Source organism: Anomalospiza imberbis, unplaced genomic scaffold (assembly GCF_031753505.1).
Source record: "Anomalospiza imberbis isolate Cuckoo-Finch-1a 21T00152 unplaced genomic scaffold, ASM3175350v1 scaffold_47, whole genome shotgun sequence".
Classification (NCBI taxonomy): domain Eukaryota; kingdom Metazoa; phylum Chordata; class Aves; order Passeriformes; family Viduidae; genus Anomalospiza; species Anomalospiza imberbis.
The window spans coordinates 481,089-502,058 of record NW_027100078.1 but is presented as its reverse complement, the minus strand read 5'-3'; the positions used below and the strand labels follow the sequence as shown (position 1 = coordinate 502,058).

The following is a 20,970-nucleotide window of genomic DNA, read 5'->3' as shown; positions in this document are numbered from 1 at the left end:
CTCTGCAGCCCTGGCCTCTCCCCCAGCTCACACAGGTGCCGCATCCTTGCAGGCACAGCCACGGCAGCGCTGGCTCAGGAGCCCCTGTTTGCATTGCACACAGCAGGCGGGAGCATCCCCATGCTGCTGCTGTGGGGACATGAACCTGAGGGAGCACAAATGCCATCAGCCCCTGGGGCCAGGAAGGGCTGGGGGACACCAGGGAAACCACTCAGCTTTGTCCTGGCCTCTGCAGTCAGCCAGAAAGTTTGTTCCCATCAGCTGGGAGTTTCCTGTCCCACAGCAGACGCTGTTGCTCAGAGCCAGGGCTGCCTGGCAGCCACCCCCAAACTGCCCTGACCGTTTCCTTGGCTTCACCTTTGCTTTCTTTTTCCTTCCTTAGTACATATTTCTTCCTGTTGCCCACCCCCGTTCTCTCCCCTGCAAACAGCCCATCCCTGTTTGCCCTTTCCTCTCTGGCCCCACTCCCCATTCCAGTTCCTGACTTGGCACCAAGGGAACAGCCCTTGGGGAGCAGGATCATCCCACAAGTGCTGCAGGAATTGTCTGCAGGCTCCTGCAGTGCCTCGTGCTGCTCCCTTGCCAGAGGCACCCCAGGCCAGGGGGGCACATCTGGGCTGCTGTGTCTGGCTGTGGGGCTGCCTGTTCTGGGCAGTGAGGAGGGGCTGCAGAAGCTCTGCAGGACTGGCAGGATGGGCTTTGGGGCTGTGAGGAGAAGCTGAGGGACCTGGGCTGCTGGAGCTTCTGAAGAGGAGGCCCAGGGCTCCTCCTGCAACTGCTCCAAGGGTGGTTTCAGAGAATCCCAGAATCAGCAAGGCTGGAAAAGACCTTGGACATCATCAAGTCCAACCAGTGCCCTGACACCGCCTTGTGTCCCTGAGCCTCCTCTTCTCCAGGATAAACAACCCCAGCTCCCTCAGCCGCTCCTCACAGGACTGGTGCTCCAGACCCCTCACCAGCCTTGTTGCCCTTCTCTGGACACACTCCAGCCCCTCCAGGTCCTTCCTAAATTGGGGGACCCAGAACTGGACACAGCACTCGAGGTGCTGCCCAACCAGTGCTGAGCACAGGGGAAGAATCCCTGCCCTGCTTCTGCTGGCCACACCATTCCTGATCCAGGCCAGGAGCCATTGGCCTTCTTGGCCACCTGGGCACATAGCTGGCTCATGTCCAGCCTGCTGTCCATCAGTCCCTGCAGGTCCCTTTCTGCCTGGCTGCTGTCCAGCCACTCTGTCCCCAGCCTGTAGTGCTGCAGGGGTTGTTGTGGCCAAAGTGCAGGACCCGGCACTTTGACTTGGTAACCTCCCCTTGTTGGATTTGGTTCCTGGATCCAGCCTGTCCAGGTCCCTCTGCAGAGCCCTCCTGCCTTCCAGCAGATCAACACTCACACCCAGCTTGGTGTCACCACGGTTCCATGAGGCCCCAGAGTGTCCCAATGGTCTCCATGATTCCATGAGGCCTCCCAGTGTCACAATGTCCCTCTGGTGTCACCAAGTCCCTTGGATCCTTGGGCCCTGCAGTGTCACAATGGCACCGTGGTGCCCCAGGGGCCCTGCAGTGTCACAATGGATCCGTGGTTCCATGAGGTCCTGGCAGGGCAGCAATGCTCTCCTTGGTTCCCGCTGTCTCCCACACCTCCCAATGTCAGGCTATAGAAGGACACCTGGCCGATGAAGGGGAGTGGGAGGAGGTAATAATAAAAATCCCTCCCAACCCCCTCTCCCAAGCCAGGTGCCCCCTTCAGATTCGGTATGATCCCCTGGATCTGGAGAGTCAGCCAGATGGTTTAGAAGAAAATTATCTGCCCAGTGAACCTCCAATTATGATTCATCTGTGAGACAGATCAGCACCTCTAACATCAAAAAGACGGGAAATTGTGGTGAGTGACTCCCTCCTGAGGGGAACAGAGGGCCCCATATGTCAACCAGACCCACCCCACAGAGAGGTCTGCTGCCTCCCTGGGGCCCGGGTACGGGATATCACTGACACACTGCCTGGGCTGATTCAGCCCTCTGATTATTGCCCACTGCTGATACCCCAGGCTGGCAGTGATGAGATTGAGGAGTGTCAGGGCAATTAAAAGGGACTTTAGGGCATTGGGTCAGGTGGTTAATAGGACAGGGGCACAGACAGTCTTTTCCTCAGTCCCTCCTGGAGTCTGAGAAAAACGGTGTGAAAGCAATATGAAAGGTCACATTATAAACGAGTGGCTCAGGGGTGGTGTCATTGGTAAAATTTGGTATTCTTTAATCATGGGGCAACTTTTACAGAAGGGAAAGGGGATGCAGCTGGGTTGTCTGGAAACAGGCCCATGGCTGGTAAGCCCTGAGTTAGGGGTGAAATCAGCAGCCCAGCTGAGGTGCATGTACACCAATGCACACAGCATGGGTGACAAACAAGAAGAGCTGGAGGCCATGGTGCAGCAGCAGAGCTATGATGTCATTGCCATCACAGAAACAGGGTGGGACGACTCACATGGCTGGAGCGCTGCACTGGATGGCTGCAAGCTCTTCAGGAGAGACAGGATAGGGAGAAGAGGTGGAGGGGTGGCCCTTTACATTAGGGAGGATTTTGATGCTACGGATGTTGAAACTAATGATGATGAGTCAAATGTCTATGGGTGAAACTTAAGGGGAAGGCCAACAAGGCTGACATCCTACTGGGAGTCTGTTATCATCCACCGCAACCAGGAAGAAGAGGTAGACAACTCACTCTATAAGCAGCTAGAGAATGTTTCTGGATCATCAGCCCTTGTTCTTGTAGGCGACTTCAACCTGCCGGACATCTGCTGGGAACTCAATACAGCTGAAAAGAGGCAGTCCAGGAAATTTTTAGAGTTTGTGGAGGACAATTTTTTTGTTGTCGCTGGTGAGTGAGCCCACCAGGAGAGGGACTATGTTGGATCTGTTGTTTGTAAATAGAGATGGGCTGGTGGGAGATGTGGTGGTTGGAGGCCGCTTGGGGCACAGTGATCATGAAATTATAGAATTCTCAATATTTGGTGAAACGAGGAAGAACACAAATAAGACTCTTACATTGGACTTCTGGAGGGCAGACTTTGGCCTGCTTAGGAGACTTATTCAGAGAGTTCCTTGGGAAGCAGCCCTTGAAACAAAGGAGTTCAGAAAAGGAGGGAAGCTTCAAAACAGAGATCTCGAGGGCACAGGAGGAGACTGTCCCTGTGTGCCAAAAGACGAGTCGACGAGACAAACATCCAGCCTGGATGGGCAAGGAGGTTTGGAAGGAACTTAGGAATAAAAGGAGGATGTATCATCTTTGGAAGGAGGGTCAGGTCTCTCAGGAAGTATTTAAGGGGCTTGTTGGGGCATGAAGGGAAGAAATTAGGGAAGCCAAAGCTCAGTTTGAACTTAAAATGGCAGCTTTTGTAAAGGATAAAAAAAATGTTTTTACAAATATATCAATGGTAAAAGGAAGGGTAAGACCAACCTTTGTTCTTGATTAGATGTGGAAGGGAATTTAATAACTGCAGTTGAGGAGAAGGCAGAGGTGCTTTACGCCATTTTTTGCCTCAGGTTTTAGTGAGAAGACGATTTGCCTTGAGGAGAACTGTCCTCCTGGGCTGGTAGATGGTGTCAGGGAGCAGAGTGGACCACTGTTATCCAAGAGGAGGCAGACAGAGAACTGCTGAGCTGCTTGGATGTTCATAAATCCATGGGACCAGATGGGATCCAGCCAGGGTGATAGGGAACTGGCAGATGAGCTTGTGAAGCCGCTCTCCATCATTTACCAGCAGCCCTGGCTCACTGGTGAGGTTCCAGATGACTGGAAGCTGCCCAATGTGACGCCCATTCACAGCAAGGGTGGGAAGGAGGATCCTGGTAATTCCAGGCCAGTCAGCTGACCTCAGTACCCAGTAAGGTCATGGAACAGTTCACACTGAGTGCCATCACACAGCACTTCCAGGATGGCCAGGGTGTCAGACCCAGCCAGCAGGGGCTTAGGAGGGCTAGGTCGTGTTTGACCAACCTGGTCTCCTTCTATGACCAGGTGACCCTCCTGGTGGATGCAGGAAAGGCTGTGGATGTGTCTGTTTGGACCCCAGCAAGGCCTTTGCCACTGTCTCCCACAGCACACTCCTGGAAAAGCTGCAGCCCATGGCTGGGACAGGAGCACTCTGTGCTGGGTTCAGAACTGGCTGGATGGCCGGCCCAGAGAGTGGTGGTGAGCGGTGCTGGCATCCAGCTGGGGACAGTCACCAGTGCTGTCCCTCAGGGCTCTGTGCTGGGCCAGCTCTGTTCAATATTTTTATTGACCACAATGGATGAGGGGATTGAGGCTTTCATTAGTAAATCTGCAGATGACACTAAGCTGGGAGTGTGTGTCCATCTGTTGGGTAGTAGGAGGGCTCTGCAGGGACACATGGAACAGTTGGAGGAATGGACAGAGTTCGAGAAGGTGAAGTTTACCAAGTCAAAGTGCCCAGTCCTGCATTTTGTCCACAATAACCCCCTGCACTGCTCTAGGCTGGGGATGGTGTGGCTGGACAGTGCCCAGGCAGAAAGGGACCTGGGGGCACTGGTCGACAGCAGGCTGGACATGAGCCAGCAGTGTGCCCAGGTGGCCAAGAAGGCCAATGGCTCCTGGCCTGGATCAGGAATGGTGTGGCCAGCAGGAGCAGGGAGGTCATTCTTCCCCTGTAGCTGGCTCTAGTGTGCTTGGCATTCTTCCCCTGTAGTGAAACCGTACCTCTAATGCTGTGTCCAGTTCTGGGCCCCCCAATTTAGGAGGGACATGTAGGGGCTGGAGCGTGTCCAGAGAAGGGCAACAAGGCTGGTGAGGGGCTTGGAGCACAAGTCCTGTGAGGAACAGCTGAGGGAGATGGGGTTGTTTAGATCGGAGAAGACTCAGAGGTGACCTTATCACTCTCTGCAGCTTCCTGAAAGGTGGTTGCAGTCAGCTGGGGGTCGGTCTCTTCCTCCTCACAACAACTGACAGTACCAGGGGACAGTGTCTTAAGCTGCATCAAGGGAACTTTAGATTGGATATTAGGAAATTTTTTTTATTGAAAGGGTGAAGTACTGGAACTGTCTGTCCAGGGAGGTGGTGGAGTCACCATCATGGGATGTGTTTAAAAAAAGACTGGATGTGGCACTCAGTGCCATGGTTTAGCTGAGGTGGTGTTAGGGCATGGGTTGGACTTGATAATCTTAAAGGTCTCTTCCAACCCAGCAATTCTGTGATTGTGTGACATTACAGACCAGGTTGTGACATCATATAGTTGGCTGTCACATCACTGGTTTATTTTGTGACATCACAGAGCAGGCTGTAACATCAGAGCATGCCTGTATGACATCACAGAGCAAAGCAAGCTGTGAGGTCAAAGAGTGTGCTGTGACATTATAGGGTGGCGGTGTTCCATCACTGAAGGTATTGTGACATCACAGGGTGAGTCTGTGAGCCCACAGAGGTGCTGTGTGACATGCTAAGTGAGTTCTGCCATCACAGAGCAGGCTGTGACATCTCAGAGCAGGCTGTGACATCACAGAGGAGGTTGTGATGTCCCAAAGTCGGCTGTGACATTACAGGCTGGCAGTGTGACATCACAGAACGGGCTGTGAGGCCACAGAGAAGACTCTGCCATCATAGAAAAGGGCTCTGTGACATCACAGAGCAGCTGTGTGATGTCACAGAGAAGGCTGAGACAATACAGAGGGGGTTGTGACATCACAGAGCTGACTGTGAAATCACAGAGCAGGCTGTGACATCACAGCGAGACTGCATAACTTCACAAAGGTGGCTGTGCCATCATAGAGCTGGCTATGACATCACAGGGTGTCTGTGATATCACAGGCTGGGCTGTGACCTCACAGGGCAGATTTTCTGACATCACAGAGCAGACTGAGACCTCAAAGAGCAGGCTGTGACCTCACAGGGCACATGTATGAAATCACAGGTGGCCTGTTACATCTCAGAGTGGGCTGTGTGACCTCACAGGGGCTGTGTGACATCACAAGGGCTGTGTGACATCACAGGGGCTGTGTGAGGTCACTGGGGAGGTCACTCCACCCCAGCCCCCCCTCCCAGTTCCCCCCAGAGAAGTCCAATGCTGCTCGTGCACAGCGGGGTCCCCTGTCCCCCCGGGTCCCCCCCGCCCCCAGCACCGCAGCCTCCCCCAGAGGATGTTCCACGAGATCGACCCCAGAGCCTGACACGGGGACGGGGGCCGGGGCTGTGGGGGGTGGGACAGGGGGACAGGGACCCCCCAGCAGTGTCCCCGTGTCCCCCAGGGCCAGAGCCTGGGCCAGGGGTCCTTCACCCTGTTACCAATGAGGGCTTGAGAGCGCTGAAAAAATCCCCAGCAAGGGATCAGCAAAAACCAGATTTAATATTATGTGACAGCACCACAAAGTTCCTTGGCAAGAGTCACTCTGCTCCTGACTGGACACTGCAGGCACACCAAGGAAACAAAGCAACAACAAAACCAAACAAAATCCAGGCAATCAAATCAGAAATGAGCTGAGACCTGGGGCTTTCCTTCCTGTGGAAAAGAACTGTCCTTCTTGTCCAGGTGCCCATGGCCAGAACTGGGATTTCACCTCCAACACTGCCTGTTGTGACAGACTGGAGGAGATTGTTGGCTGGAAACATTTCATGTGTGGGGAGGAAGGGGCAGGTCCAGCCTTGCCCTGCCCTGGAACCCCAGCCCTGCCCTGCCCTGGAACCCCAATCCCCCCAGAGCCTCTATCCCAGCCCAGCAGTGTCTGCCAGTCCCTGGCACAGCACAGGCAATGCTCCACAGCCACCTCTGGAGCCCCCAGCCCAGCTCCTGAGTGACCAAATGACCCCAAGTCCCACCTGGGGGAAGGGCCCAGGAACACCAAGGGGTATCTATGGCTGACCACAAGGCAAGCACACATCTTGATCCTACCACCTCTTGGAATTTCTATTTTTTTGAGAACCATTGGAATCCAGGAGTTGGTAGCTCTCTGTGTGTTCTTCTCTAAATCTTATTTTTCTCTATTTCTGTGTCTTCTTGTGAATTTTGATTAACTTAAAATTGAACAGGATTGCAGCTTGTGAAGTTGAATGGGCCAAGTTAATGCTCTGAGAAGTGTTTTTGTTGATTAAATGTTGTACAAGACCTTCTGCCAATTTTTTTTCTGATTTTCTAAAGTTCTCAATATAGGCTGTTTTGTTGTTTTGAGTTCATGAGAATCTCTTGTTGGTATTTCTCCAGTGCATCCTACTCAGAGGACACAAACAATTGTAATTCCTCTTAAATGTCTCCTTGAGAGAGTTGTTTGGGGGATGGGGGTCAGGGCTTGTGTGTCCTGCTTGGCACAGCCCAGGCAGGGCTTTCACAGCCACATTCCACACTCCATTTCCCAGCTGGAGCCGCTGGTGCCTCTGAGTTCTGCTGCCCCAGCCCCAGGGACGCTCTCCTTGTCTGCCCATTCCCCCACGGTCTCTGGGCAGGGATGGCCTCAGTGGGGGCTGCTGACATCCTCAACAACTTGGAGGCTGCTGCTGAATTTTGCTGCTCCAGAGGCTTCTTCAGCCTTCAGCTCTTCAGTTCAGCAATTCAGTGTCCCAGGGCTCATTAACATTCAGAACACCTTAACAAGCCAAGCCTCTGGGAATAATGTAAGTGTTCAAATAATTTGTGGTTAATTAGACCAATTACAGAAGCCTCTTCAAAGTGAATACACTACATTTTAAAAGAATTTTTTTTTGTCCTGTTTAGGTTTTTTTTCCCTGTTAATACATTGATATGTGCACTCTCCAATTGACAGTGAATCCAAGTACCTCCTCATGCAGTTTGAACAGATATGAAAATCAAGACCCTTCATGGCTGACAATCAGTCAGACTCTGTCCCTACCCCCACCCCACCATCTCCCCCATCCAAGCCCTGGCACTCAGAGCAGCCTTGTGCAAATCTGAGCTCCCTCCAGCCCAGGCTGCACCTGCAGGTTTCAGCTCCTTGGCTCCAACTCCCCCCTGCTTTCCTTTGAGAAGGAGCTGCCCGAGACACAGAGGGATGTTCATTTCTTGTCAGCCAACAAACCCAAGGGAAGGCACAGCTCCAGCAAATGCAAAAGTCATTCCTCTGCTGGATATTAAATCCACCTTGCACTGCCGACAGTCTCAGAGCAATGGAAAACACCTTCTGTGCCCAGCACAGATCCCAAGGTCCCCCCAACCCCTCCCTGCCCTGATTCTGCCCAGATTTGCTCTTTGCACACACGAGTCTCAGGCTGAAGTCAGGAGCTCCCTCCATGCCCAGAGGGAGGAAAAGAGGGAAAGTGGATGAAGAGCTCTCCTGAGCAGAGCCAAGGTCCAAGTGCCCCTGCAGTGGGAACCACAACTCATCAGGTTTGTGTCCTTTGGGCTCAGGGATGGTGACACTCAGAGGCACAGAAAGGTTTCTTACCAACAAACACAAGCTGAACATTTGAACAGTTTAATAACCATCACAGCTGTTCCCTCAGCTCTCTGTGATGTCCCAGCAGCATTTGACATGTCCCCCATCCCCAAGGGATTTCTGTACAGGAACAGTTTTAGACAGAGACACAAGACAAGGTAGTTCTGTGGTAGATATAAATATAAGTGAGGTGTTGACTAACGTGATATTTATTTGAACTTCAGAAAGTTTTGGCAACTCCCTGAACCTCAAAGCAGGAAGCCAGCCAGTTGAGAGCCCCTTGAATTACCAGAGAGCACCTAGATGAGGAAATTTGGGAGCAGCCGAAAGTACATAGATGCAGCTGGTCTAGTGAAGAGATGTCATTAGACAAGGCCATTTCAACAGCAGAGCTGGAAACACCTGAAGGAAGAGGGAGATGATATAAGAGGAGAATATTGGTGACTCAAGTAGATGGGTAGATAGATATTTCTCCTCATTCTGCCATCAGTACACTTCCAGGACATTCCTGTTCCTAGAGGGAAAACATTGGTGTTTCTTAAAAGTACTCAAGTGACCCAGATAATAAAAGGTCCTTGTATAATATCAAATGTACAAGTATTAAAACCTATACCCCCTTCCAGGCAGACATCAGCTGTGTGCCCATGACCAGGCAGTGCCACTTGTGCCCTGAGCTGCCGAGCTGGGATTGGATCTCTCAGAGAGGAGCTGAGGGAGAGCAGAGCACCTTGCAAGCTGCAGGTCCCTGCCAGCCCCGCAGGGCTCCTGTGCCATCAACATCTGCTCTGCTCCAGCCTGAAACAGGGCCCAGCATGGTGCCGGGACCATCAGAGAGCTGAGGTGTGTGCTGGAATCCAATGCCCTCCCCATGGTGCAGCAGCCCTGCATTTCCCTGCTCCAGCCTTGGTCTCCAGCACAGCCATGGAGGCTCTTTGGGCTCCTGAGTGTTCCTGCTGTGTCCATGCCCCCAAGGGCACAGAGCAGCCTCCTCTCTCGGGCACTTGCCTGTTTTCCATGCCTTGCACAGGCGCTGGCCCTGCCCCACAAGGCCTGGGCTGAGTCCTGCCCTGCACGCTCAGCCAGGCTGGGATGGACACTGATGGTTTCTGTGCCAGGCTCTCTGAGCCCAGCCCAGCTCCCTGCAAGCTCTGCCAGCTGCCCTGAGCTCTGTGCAGCACCAAGGGCCTCTCCCCAGCACAGCCCAGCCGGCTCTGGCCCCACAGCTCTGCTCAGCCCAGGCTGCTCTGGCCACTGGCCCCACGGCCTCAGCCCCTGGCCAGGGCACAGCAGCAGCTGCAGCTCAGCCAGGACTCAGCCCCAGCCATGGGGGAAGGGGCTTGGCCAAGGCCAAAGGAGGCTCCCTGGCTGCCCTGCTCCCCTCGGGCTGAGGTGCTGAGAGCTCTGCAGCCCCTGCTGCCATCCCATCTGCCCAGGCCAGCACAAGAGCCCGGCCTTGGGGCCCTCCAGAGCTGCTCCTGCTCCAGGCCCAGGGCCCATCCCAGAGCTGGGGCAGCCACAAAGCTGTGCCCATTGCTGGTCATTGCTGCTCTGATGGGGATGGATCCTCAGCCAATTGGATGTTGCTGATGAATTTAACTTCTCCAGAGGCCTCTTCTTTCTTGAGCTCTTCAGTTCAGGAATTCAGTGAGAAATGCTTATAAACATTTGTTCAAAATACCCAAACAAGAAAAGCTGCTTGGAATAATTGAAGTTTTCAAGTCTTCTGTGGTTAATTAGACAGATTTCAGAAGTGAATTCAGAGTGAATATACCACATTGAAAACACTGCAGAGAGAACTCTTTTTTCCTGTTTAGTTTTCTCTTCCAGTTTATAGATTGATATCAGGCTGGAGCCATGGGCCCAGGACAATTGGATGAGGTTCACCAAGACCAAGGGCCGGGTCTTGCCCTAGGCTCACAACCACCCCAAATCCCTGGCCGTGCCCTGCCCCTGATCCCCACAGCCTGTCCTGTTTCCTTCATCCCTGCATTGCCAGGGACTTTCTGGGACAAGGGAGCTCTGCTCTGGGGATGGAGGGAGGTCCAAGCGCCACCACTGGAGTGGGAACCACAACTCATCAGGTTTGTGTTCTCTGGGGGTCAGGAACTGGTGAGACTCAGAGGCACAGAAAGTTTCTCTTCATGGCCAAAAGACCATGGTTGAACAGGACACAATTTAATAACAATCACACTCTTCCCTGAGCTATGTGCAACGACCCAGCAGTGTCTGATGAGTCCACCATTCACAAGAGATTTCCATATTAAAATTGATTTTATACAAATGTGGTCTTCTGATAGATATAAACACAATTAAGTTCTTGTATCAGGATGCTCGTCCTGGAGTGGGGGCAAAACAGCTCAAACAATTCCTGACTTGCAAAGCTGTCAGTGGTGGATGGAGAAGGGAGGTCAGGCTGCTTTTGGTGTTGAGGAAATGCTGAAACCCGCCTGACTTATTTCATCTCCTCCTGGTCTGGCTGACCGCCCCTATTTCCCCTTCCACGCATTGCCTTTTGTCTCCCACCAGGCCCCCGGTGAAGAGCCTGGCTCTGTGTCCTCCATCCCCTCCTCGCTGGCACTGCCAGGCTGGGATGAGGAGCCCCTCAGCCTTCCCTGCTCGGGGCTGGACAAGCCCAGCTCCCTCAGCCTCTGCTCACAGCCCAAGGGCTCCAGCCCCACCTTGGAGGCCCTTCCCTAACCCTGCTCCAGCTGCCAGACATCTTTCCTGCCCTAGGTAACCCAACCTAGGCCACAGGGACCTGGATAATCCACGTCCTTGATGTCCTGGTCACACAGCCCTGGCCCCTTTTCCCCATGTCAGGCTCTGGGGCAGATCCTGTGGAACATCCTTTGGTGGAGGCTGTGGCTCCAGGTGGACCGGGGGGATACCAGGGGACAGGGACCCCACTGGGCATGAACAGCATTGGACTTGTTGGGAGAAACTGTGAGGGGGAGCTGGGGCGGAGTGACCAACCCAGTGACCTCACACAGCCCTCCTGGGATGTCACACAGCCCCTCTGTGATGCCACAGACTGCTCTGAGATGTCACAGCCCATTCTCTAATGTCACACAGCTGGTCTCTGATGTCACAGCCAACTCTGTGATGTCATAATCTGCTCTGTGATTTCAGACCTCTGTCCTGTGATGTCACAGCTGGCTCTGTTATGCCACAGAGGCAATCTATGATGCTGTAGCTTCTTGATGACCTCACATAACCCACTCTGTGATGTCATGGACCATTCTGTCATAGATCACTCATGTGATGTCATAGCCCACTCTGTGACCTCATGTTACCAGATGATAAATTGTCTCCACCAGGTGAGCTGACACCTGGAGCTTGTTCTCCAAAACCCCAGGCCTATGGAAACCACACAATGCCCATTGTGTCAGAAGGGGAACTGGAAGTTCACCAGCCTCAGTGTCCTGCCAGCTCAGCCAGGCCCATGGGAACATTGGTGTCCACGACCACCAGGGACCACCAGAGAGACCCCCAGGACAGAAGAACACATGGGTAAAGGGGAGGGGAAATATGTTAATGATTTTGGGGAAATGATTATCAGATGTGTGTTTAGTCCAGGACAATCAGTGAATATGTGTGCAAAATACAGAATATGAACAGAAACTTTCCTGCACTCAGCATGCTCGGCTTTGGGAGGAGCTATCCCCCGTGCACCCGGCTGAATAAAGAATGCTGCTTCTTAATGCTGCATTGGTGTGAAGGAGTTTTCTGTTTTGCCGAATTTTTGGTAACACTCCACTGCCAAGGAAAGCTCTGTCTCCTGCTGCTCACAAACAGAGAAGGGCTGGTGGCAGATGTGGGGGTCATTGGCTGCCTGGGGCACAGTGACCAGGAAATAATCAAGTTTTCAATGATCTGTGAAAGAAGGAGGGGCAGCAACAAAACTTCCATACTGGAATTAGGAAGGGCAGACTTTGGCCTATTTAGGATGCTGGTTTGGGGAGTACCGAATCAGGTACTGATTTTTAATGGGAAATAACCCTTAAAAACAAAGGGGTCCAGGAAGGATGGACACATTTCAAGAAAGTAATCTTAAGGGGGAAGGAGCAGCCTGTCCCAGTGTGGCCAAAGATGAGCTGGTGAGGAAAATGACTGCCCTGGCTGCCCGTGGAGCTTTTGTGGGAAAAAAGTATGCATTAACTTTGGACAAATGGTCAGGCAACTTAGCAAGTGTTTAAGGTTGTTGTCAGGTCATGCAGTAAAAAAAAAAAAAAGAAAGAGGTGTAATCTCAATTAGAGATTAACCTGGCCACTTCTGTGAAAAATAATAAAAATGTGTCTATGAATAAATTAATGGCAAAATGTGGAATAAGGTGAACCCCTACTCTTTATTGGATGCAGTGGAGAACATAGGAACTAAAGATAAGGAAAAGTCCAAGCTACTTAACACCTTGTTTGTATCAATTTTCAATATTAGGGCAGGATGTCATCAGGACAAGAGTTCTCCTGAGCTGGCAGATGGGGTCAGAATGCAGAACAGGCCTCTGGAATCCAGGAGGAAGCAGCTGGGGACCTGTTGGGCCACTCAGATACTCACAGGTGTATGGGATCAGATGGGATCCATCCTAGGGGGAAGAGGGAGCTGGTGGATGAGCTCCCCAAGCTGCTCTCCATCATTTACCATCAGTCCTGGCTCACCAGGGAGGTCCCAGAGCACTGGAGGTGTCAGTGTGAGCCCATCCCCAAGAAGGGCTGGGAGGAGGATCTGGGGAGCTCCAGGCCTGTCAGCCTGACCTCGGTGCCCGGCAAGGTTCTGGAACAGATCACCCTGAGTGCCATCACAGGGCACCCACAGGATGGCCGAGGGGTCAGAGCCAGCCAGCGTGGATTTCAATGTCTGCATGAGGGGATTGAGTCCAGCATCAGCAAATTTGCAGATGACACCAAGGTGGTGTGGGTGTGAATGTGCTGGAGGATAGGAGGGCTCTGCAGAGGGACCTGGACAGGCTGGATCCAGGGCCCAAATCCAGCAAGGTGAGGTTTAACAAGTCCAAGTGCCGGGTCCTGCACTCTGGCCACAACAACCCCTGCAGCGCTACAGGCTGGAGACAGAGTGGCTGGACAGCAGCCAGGCAGAAATGGACCTGCAGGGACTGATGGACAGCAGGCTGGACATGAGCCAGCAGTGTGCCCAGGTGGCCAAGAAGGCCAATGGCTCCTGGCCTGGATCAGGAATGGTGTGGCCAGCAGGACCAGGGCTTCTGTGCCAGCCCTGATCTGCCCCCAGCTCTGCACACAGACATTGCTGCTGCATCTCCAGAGGAGCGAACAAAAGGAGGATCTCTGGTGAAAACTTTCCTGGGAGATCATTTAGTTCATTTAAAGCCACTGAGAGCACAGCTCCTCATTGACACCGTCTGGGGCCACAGCAAAGGTTGAGAGAAACAAAATGAGAAATGGCACAAGGAATGGCCTTTGTGGACAATCTTAAAAAACTAAAACACAGGGGAAAAACCCCACAACCAAACCAACAGGAACAATCAAAAATGACTTTTATTACAAATGATTTGCAGAAGCTGGCCAGCAATTTTGTCAGTGCTACCCAGAGTGCTTTTGTCACAGGAAACTCAGACTTTTTGTCACAGACATCATGATTAGCAGATCTTGAAATGCTCTCAAGTCCCTGAGCACTAAGTCACGGAGAATTAAAGCCACACAGGCCACATCTGCAGTGCTCAAACACAGCCCTGTTGCTGCTGCTGCTGCTGCTGAAATAGAATCAACTGACAGAGGCCATCACAGAAATTGCCTCTGGAGTGTCAAATACAATGAAAAATTCCACCAGGAGAAAGAGAAACCAGAACTTCTCGACACACTTCATTGTTTCTTCCTAGCAGCAGCAGAAAATGGAGATGCCCAGAGGTATTCCCAGCTGCTGCTGATCCCAGTGGAGTCCAGCCTGCTGCCCAGTCCCAGCGGGAACCTGAGCCCAGCCCGGGGAGCTCCCGCAGTGCTGGGAGCTCCGCGCACGCGGGGCCAGGCCCAGAGCCCCGGGCACGGCCGCCCATTGCGGGGCAGCGGCGCAGATGGAATGTCCTGCAGCCCAAACCTCCTGCTCCTTCCTCACCGCGCCCAGCGTTCTCCCCCTCCTGCTCCTCTCCCAGCACGGCACACATTCCAGCTCGGAGGAGGCTTCCCCAGAGAGGGCTCCGGCTCCTGTTTCAGCCTCAGTGTCCCTGCAGAGAAGCAGGGCATCTTTCAGGCACTTCCACAAGCTCCGGGTTCCCATTTCATGGGGAATCTAGGATGAAAATGGCCTTGTTAGGAAGGACAAAAGCGGAGGGAGTGGACTGAAAATTATTAGGAAAAAATGACCATTCTTACAGACAAAGATCACCACGTCATTGCCTGCATTTCTCCTTTTCAGATTCTTTCAGTCATCTCCTGAGAGATCCAGCTTGGTCTGGTGCTTGTCATTAATTGATTGAACTCTTGAATTATATCAGTGCATGAGACGTAGAAGCATCTAAAGTGAACACAGAAACGAACTCCCCTGTCAGCCCATTTTCATCTTCTACATCACTTTCAAGATGCCCATGGGGATGTTGGAATGATTATCCCACAGCTCTCCATTTCTGGCTGCAGGCTCTGCAGATTCTTTCTCTGCATTCAGTCAGGCTTGCATTCCCTAATAATTTCCGGTAGCCCGTCATGGATTCTTACGGTATCACAGTAACAATGAAAACCTCACCGATGGCACAACTGCCCAGCCCACAAGGAAAAGAAAGAACAAGCTGTCAAGTTTTTCTAATATTAGTCCTGCTTTGCTGTAAGAGTCGTGCTGCACTCACGGTGTGGAAAGCCAAGAGAAGCTGCAGCTGGTGGCACATCTTGTGACAGGAGCTGCACCTCGTTCTCCAGGAAAGGTTCTTGGAAAGAGCAAACAGGACTGTGGAGAAGATTCTGGGAAAACTGAATGAGCTTCTAGGAAATGAAATGAAAATGGAAAGAAACAATCCAAGATGTTTTCCTCTGTTTATTTTTATGCTCCCCTTTTCCATCTTGCACTGCTTCTCCATCCCATTAATCCAACTGGATCTCACCTCTAAGATCCATGACATGGCAAGTTTGAGACACTGTAAAATACCATGAGCTACACACAGTTTGCCTTCCCCTGGTTTACTTGGAAAGCAGTGCTGGAGACTAAGTGCAGTGCTTGGGTCAGGAACAAATTCTGCATTCAGGGAATGTGCTCCGATAGTGTTTGACCCTCAGCAGGGACAATGCACAGCAGCGACCAAGAGGATTTCTGTGCCGCTGTGCAGGAGTCCAGACTCTGGGTCTGGGCTGAACAGGGCAAAGTTCCCGTGTTTGGACAGGCTCAGGGGCCGCCCCCGGGGAGCGGGGGGCTGGGCGCAGGGGCGAGCGGGCAACGGACAAACGGACACGGGGACAAACAGCCCCGGAGCTTCAGTTGCAGCAGCAGCAGCAGCGGCGGCAGCAGCAGCGGCGGCAGCAGCCAAAGCAGTGATTTTGTTGATTCCCTCTTGATTCTCCTCTCCTTCTCCCGCTGTCCCGCACCGTCTCCCGCTCTCCCTTTTCCGCTGTCCCCTCCTCTCCCAGTCTCTCTCTCTCCCCATTCCCGGCCGGGCCATGCCCCCGGCCCGCCCCCGGCTCCGGGCGGGGCTGCCCCATCCCCGCCCCCGGCCGTCCCGCCGGGGTCTCGCCTCCGCCCGGCTCTGGCCGTGCTGGCGGTGGCGCTTCTGTGTGGGCATCGGTGCCTGGGGCTGGGGCGGCATCGCCTCGCTCTGGCTCCGCCTGGCCCGAGCCTGGCCCCGGCCCCGGCTCCTCCCGGGCCCCGCGGAGGACACACGCGGCGCGGCCGCTGCCGCCGCCTCCGCTGCGGCTTCCCCGGCCCGAGCTCCGCCGCTCGGCAGCGCGGCCGCCGCCCCCGAGCCGCCGCTGTCCCGTTGCCAGGAGCGAACGCCTGGGGAGGGCCGGCCCGGGGCGGTCGGGGGGCGGTCGGGGGCCGCTCCTGGCCCCGGGCCGAGCGCTGACAGCCGCGTCCCGCCCGCAGGGAAGGCGCAGCAGGGCCTGAAGGAGCGGTACCGGCTGGGTTCGCTGCTGGGCAGCGGCGGCTTCGGCAGCGTCTTCGCGGCCACGCGGCTCTCGGACGGCGCCCCGGTGAGCGGCGGGGCCGGCGGCGGGGCAGGAGGAGGAGGAGGGGGAGGAGGAGGGGGAGGAGGAGAAGGGGGAGGAGGATGGCGATGGAGCTGGGGCTGCGCAGGGCGGGCGGCGAGCTCAGCCCGCTGCTGCTCTTGGCTTGCAGGTGGCCATCAAAAGGGTGCCAAGGAACCGCGTCCGGCACTGGGGCGAGCTGGTGAGTGAGCGGAGCCAGCGGCAGAAGCCGGGCCGTGCCGGGCGGGGATGAGCCGAGGCCCAGCAGGGTGGCAGCCACCAGGACACCTCGAGGGAGAGCGGGCGTGGGGCCAGCGCAGGGCGAAGAGCATCCCGTGCTGGGTGAGGGGTTCCTGACCCCCGGCATGGCATCAGCCCCACTGACGGCATCGTGCTCCTCCCGCAGCCCGACGGCACCAGCGCACCCCTGGAGATCGTGCTGCTGGCCAAGGTCTCCACTGGCTTCCCTGGTGTCGTCCAGCTGCTGGAGTGGCTTGAGCTCCCCAACGACATCTTGATCGTGCTGGAACGCCCAGAGCACTCTCAGGACCTGCACCATTTCATTCAGGCACGGGGGTTCCTGTCCGAGGAGGTGGCGCGGGATCTGTTCCGCCAGGTGCTGGAGGCCGTGCAGCACTGCACCAGCTGCGGGGTCCTGCACAGGGACATCAAACCAGGGAACATCCTGGTGGACCTGGCCACCGGGCAGGCCAAATTGATCGACTTTGGCTGTGGCACCTACCTGCAAGACACAGCCTACACTCGCTTTGCAGGTGAGCCCACGCAGGGGTGTGCTCTCGGTCCTGGCATCTCATGGCCCAACATCTCACAGCCCAAGCTGGGTGTGGCAGCGGGGGTTCTCCCTTTTGCTGCCCTTCATGGCGCTGAGATTTCAGCTGAGTTGCGTTTGAGCCCGGCTGGGTGGGGAGCAAGCTTCCAGCCCTGCTGGCAGCCTTTGTCCACCTCTCTGGGCAGGACTGAATCTGGGGCTGGGGCAGCCAGCCTGACAAAAACACCCGTGGGGGTAGCAGAGAGGGGGGCCGTAAGCTGTGTCCCAGCCGGTTTGGTGTGCAGGTGAGAAAGGGCTTGGACTGCTCCACTCATCTGGTTTGTTTTGGATTCATGATGTTTTTTGGGCAGTGCAGGCAGGGAGGATGAAGGCATGGTTTTCCCAAGCACTGGGTGGGTTTTTCCTCCTCATGGTTGGGCCTTGCCAGCATTTCTGCTGCCCTCTTCCAACCCCAGTGGCTTCTTTTCCAACCCCGAGTCTATACACAAGTCCCAGGTGCTGGCGAGAGGGCAGCGGTCACCCCGTGTGCCACTGGGGCAGCCCCCACACGCCCAGGGATGCTGGGGCCAGGCTCTGGGAGCAGCAGCATCCCCCTGATGAACCCCATCTGTATTCCACAGGAACACCGTCATACAGCCCCCCGGAATGGATCCACTTTGGATTTTACTATGGCAAGCCAGCTACCATCTGGTCCCTGGGCATCCTGCTGCACCAGATGGTCTGCGGGGAGCACCCTTTCAGGAGGAGCCAGAACATCAGCTGGGACCATCAGCTCTCGCTGCCACGACGGCTCTCTCAAGGTGGATCCTCATCTCTGGCCACGGGGGCAATGCCAGTGCTTGGAGACAGCAGCAGCTCGTGAGCATCCCGCTCTGGCAGCTGCTGAGGAGGTGGCACATGTCCTGCTCTCCTGCTCTCCTCCAAAACAGGGAATTGATGGGGGAGTTTAGGCCCAGCTCTGAGCACATCCAGCATGGCCTGGACACGGGAATAGTGGGGCAAAGCCAACAGGAGCCTTCTCCAGCTGACCGGCGGGTTCTGGTTTCTCTGCCCAGAGTGCCAAGATGTGATCAGGTGGTGTTTATCCATGCTGCACTCGGACAGGCCCTCGTTAGAAGAGCTGTTCTGTGATCCCTGGCTGCAGGATATTGATCGGCCCTAGAAGAAGGGAGAGAGCCACAGGCACACTTTGATGCAAGGCCCTGGTAAGTTACAGCTCCACACATGCCTTGGCAATCAGAAGCAAAGGAACCCAGACATTTTGTCCTGCCTGTGTCACTGCCCAGGGGTCATCAGATGGGGACACGCAGCCCTTGTGCTGGAGCTGAGCTGCTCTGCCCAGCACTGGTGGCCACCATCTGAGCTGGTTTTGCTTGTCCTGGTTCCCTGACAGCTGGGGCCCTGGGCAGAACCCAGACAGCCTGGGCTCACCCCCAGGGAAGGAGAAGGAGCCCCTGGAGGAGCTGTACCAGGTGGGGCTGCTGCTGCTGGGGACAGCGAGGATGACATCAAGGATGACAACCTCTTCCTCCACCTGGCCACCGGCAGCTGAGGATGATGGACTTCGATTCTGGCACCTTCTCCAAAGCCAGGCTCCACAGGGAATTAGCAGGTGAGTCCACACGCAGGGGGATGCTCCCAGATTTGGGCATTGCACAGCCTGGCCAGGAACCAAAGGTTCCCCCTTTGCTGGGGCGGATGCAGCTGATCCTTCAGTCGGCTGCCAGGCTGCTTTTGGCAGGACTGGGGGATGGGCTGGGGTGGTGATGAAATGGGAGTGGGCTCCTGGCCCTGCCAACAGCCCCCAGCACCCACCGTGCCCCGGGCTGGGGCTGGGGCTGGGGCAGCCAGCCCGACACAAACAAACCCCCATGGTGGGAGCAGAGGTGAGACTCCAGAACCTGTGCAGGGGCTGCTTTGCTCTGCAGGCAAGGAAGGGCTTGGGCTGCTCCACTGCCCCTGTTTGCTTTGGGGTCACCGTTATTTTGGGGGGGAAGGGAGTAAGCCTGGGCTTCCCTTACCTGTGGGTGGGTTTTTCCCTGGCATGCAGGGGTTGGGCCTTCCTCAAGTCCCTGACAGTAATATGATTTTTGACCTTTTTTCTTGTTTCCCCTTTTTGTCTGTAATCTATTTTCAATAATTTGTTGTGTGTTTTTCTAGAGGAAGTGTTCCAGGTGGGGTCCAGTCTGGATGGGGAAGTGCTTGGGAGCAGCTGTGGCGTGGATGGGCCGTGCCCTTGGAGAAGGATGAGGACATCGTTTGGGACCAGCTTTTCTTCCAGCGGGGGATGGCGTCAGGTGGGTCCCGTCTGCTTGGCATGGTGGGATCAGAGCTTTGGGGAGATGGCAGCGAGCACAGGAGCATCCTGCTCTGGGCAGCTGCTGAGGGCTGGATGTGCCGTGGCCAGCTGAAGGCTGGGCACATGTTCTGCCCTCCTGCTCTGCTCCCGAAGGCAGCAGGGATGGGCAGCTCTGGGCACAGCTCTGGGCACGGCCAGCATGGCCTGGGCACCGCGGGTGGCTGGGACAAGGGGACAGGAGCCTTCAGCTGACGGGCGCTTTCTGGTTTCTCTCCTTGCAGCCGGGCTCTGTGGGTGCTGAGGCTGCTCTGGGCTCTGCCAGGGCTCTGCTGGAGCTCAGCACCGGGCCGCAATCAGCCAAAGAAGAAATGGGGTGACCTGCAGCACAGACCTGCTGGAGCATTTCAGCAACACAGCTCAAGTGTTCAGAGTGTACACCTCCCAGGGAAAACATGACACCACCCCAAAATAAACTTGTTCATTAGCTTCTGAAATGAAATCAATCTGGGATGACCCCAAATGACATTTTGCAGCCTGCTCAAGCTGTAGCTCAATCTTTCTCTGAACAGTTCTCTCCTCCACCTGCCTTTTACTTCCCAACTGCTCCCTCTTTTCCCCCAGTGAGTTCCCAGCCCATGGCAGTCTCCATCACACTGTTGCCTTCCTTGATGCCCCTCACCATGAGGAAGGCTGAGCCCCAGGCTTAGGGACTCATCCTGTCACGGGCTGAGGAGCAGCAATGTCTCAGAGGTGCAGTGGGATTTTAGTGTCATTCAGAGCTGCTCTCCAGCCCTCAGCTCTCCTCACTGCTCAGTTCCCACTCCCTTTTCCTCGTCCTTGCAGCAGGATGAGCTCTGTGAATCCCCTTGAGCCTCCCCACTCTTCCCAGCCCACGCACCCACCTCAGTTAGGCTGAAGCTGCAGCTTCTCTGTCTCCTGTGGCACACCAGTCCAGTCCCCTGTGCAGGGAGCCCCAGCCCCAGAGCACAGCACTCAGCAGTGCACTCCGGGCTGGAGCAGCTGCCCTGCAGCCCTGGCTTGGCTGTTTGTGGCAAGGGAATGCTCCCTGTTTGCAGCTGTCCCTGCAGGATGGCCCCAGGGCAGAGCCCAGCCAGGCTCCCACTGCAGACTCTGGAGCTTGGGGCAGACAGTGGTCCCAGAGCTGAGGTTCACGGGGAGCACCCAGAGCTGTGGCTTGCAGTCAGTGTTGGCAAAGGTTGTGTTGTCATCTCCTGCAGCCTGTGGGGAAAGCCACCTGTGCTGCCAGGCCTGTGTGTGCCAGGCCTGTGTGTGCCCGGGGCTCTTGGATGTCTCTGTACCCATGGACAGAAGGCTCTGTGTGTGCCAGGGGCTCTTGGATG

General features: G+C 55.1%; 2 long non-coding RNA genes and 2 pseudogenes across 2 annotated transcripts in view; 2 read left to right on the top strand and 2 right to left on the bottom strand.

The window, feature by feature from the left end:
• LOC137466918 (uncharacterized) overlaps positions 1-15,348 on the bottom strand; it is an 82,731-nt gene extending 67,383 nt beyond the window's left edge. Inside the window, exon 1 of the long non-coding RNA XR_010995339.1 lies at positions 14,892-15,348. This is a non-coding gene — a long non-coding RNA (uncharacterized lncRNA). The remainder of the gene's footprint in view (positions 1-14,891) is intronic.
• LOC137466917 (uncharacterized) overlaps positions 1-18,907 on the top strand; it is a 142,864-nt gene extending 123,957 nt beyond the window's left edge. The window contains exons 2-3 of the long non-coding RNA XR_010995338.1: positions 18,366-18,515; positions 18,704-18,907. This is a non-coding gene — a long non-coding RNA (uncharacterized lncRNA). The remainder of the gene's footprint in view (positions 1-18,365; positions 18,516-18,703) is intronic.
• LOC137466906 (zinc finger protein 850-like) overlaps positions 1-20,970 on the top strand; it is an 807,951-nt pseudogene that overhangs the window by 360,071 nt on the left and 426,910 nt on the right.
• The window catches only part of LOC137466908 (zinc finger protein 850-like), a 743,182-nt pseudogene that overhangs the window by 304,372 nt on the left and 417,840 nt on the right, over positions 1-20,970 (bottom strand).